The sequence below is a fragment of the Papio anubis genome, chromosome 1 (genome assembly GCF_008728515.1).
Source record: "Papio anubis isolate 15944 chromosome 1, Panubis1.0, whole genome shotgun sequence".
Classification (NCBI taxonomy): Eukaryota; Metazoa; Chordata; class Mammalia; order Primates; family Cercopithecidae; genus Papio; species Papio anubis.
This window is the reverse complement of record NC_044976.1, coordinates 135,113,268-135,114,679: the sequence shown is the minus strand read 5'-3', so window position 1 is coordinate 135,114,679 and position 1,412 is coordinate 135,113,268.

Genomic DNA, 1,412 nt, shown 5'->3' with positions numbered 1-1,412 from the left:
CAAGGGGCTCAATTAGAATGCCATTACTGTGGTCCTGGATTAAGATGTTGAAGACCTGAAATTTCCCTATTCATCAGTTAATTCTTTTTTTTTTTTTTTTTTTTTTTTTTTTGGGAGGGGGTTTTGTTTTGTTGCCAGGCTGGAGTGCAGTGGTGCAATTTTGGCTCACTGCAACCTCCACCTCCTGGGTTCAAGCAATTCCCCTGCCTCAGGCTCCCTGGTAGCTGGGACTACAGGTGCGTGCCACCACACCCGGCTAATTCTTTGTATTTTTAGTAGAGATGGGGTTTCACCATGTTGGCCAGGATGATCTCGATCGCCTGACCTTGTCACCTGCCCTCCTCAGCCTCCCAAAGTGCTGGGATAATAGGCGTGAGCCACTGCGCCTGGCCTCATCAGTTAATTCTTATTATCCATTGGGCCCTTTGGTTAAAAAGTCCATGGTGGACAAAGGTTTATTTATTTAGTTTTTTGTTTTTGTTTTTGTTTTGAGACAGAGTCTCACTGCCATGCCCAGTCTGGAGTGCAGTGGTGTAATCTCAGCTCACTGCAACTTCCACCTCCCGAGTTCAAGCAATTCTCCTGCCTCAGCTTCCCAAGTAGCTGGGATTACAGGCACCTGCCACCACGCTTGGCTAATTTTTGTATTTTTTTTTTTTTTTTTTTTGAGACGGAGTCTCGCCTGTCACCCAGGCTGATACAGTGGCGCCGGGACCTCGCTCACTGTAAAGCTCCTCGGGCCTCCGGGTTCACGCCATTCTCCTGCCTCAGCCTCCCGAGTAGCTGGGACTACAGGTGCCCGCCACCACGGCCGGCTAATTTTTTGTATTTTTAGTAGAGGCAGGGTTTCACCATGTTGGCCAGGCCGGTCTTGAACTCCCGACCTCAGGTGATCCGCCCGCCTCAGTCTCCCAAAGTGCTGAGATCACAGGCATGAGCGACTGAGCCTGGCCTGGACATGAGTTTCAATCCCGGCTCGGCCACTTACAGCTGTGTGAACTTGAGAGTTAGGTGGCCTCTCTTCACATCACTTTCCTAATCTGCAAGATGGGGATACTGCTGCTTACCCCATAGGGATCTTAAAAGATTAAATGACATGGTGTATATGAAAGACCCTAGCATGGGCCCTGCCACATTGCAACTTAGCCAGTAACTTAGGCCATATCTTAAGCAAGGCATATTGAAGTCACAGGCAAAACCAGCTGTGAAAGAGCCTGGTTCTCAGGCTTCTCCTTGGAGGGCAGCCAAGACTGTCACAGACACATCCCACATCAAGGCCCCCTCAGTGGTAAAAGCAAGAGGACCTTGCATCTCCATGCTGTGGACACTCCTTTTATTTGGTGACCACCTGATAAACACTTGCTGACCCTCCAGGACTGGGGTTCCAGGGCTACATCACCCATCTCTAGCAG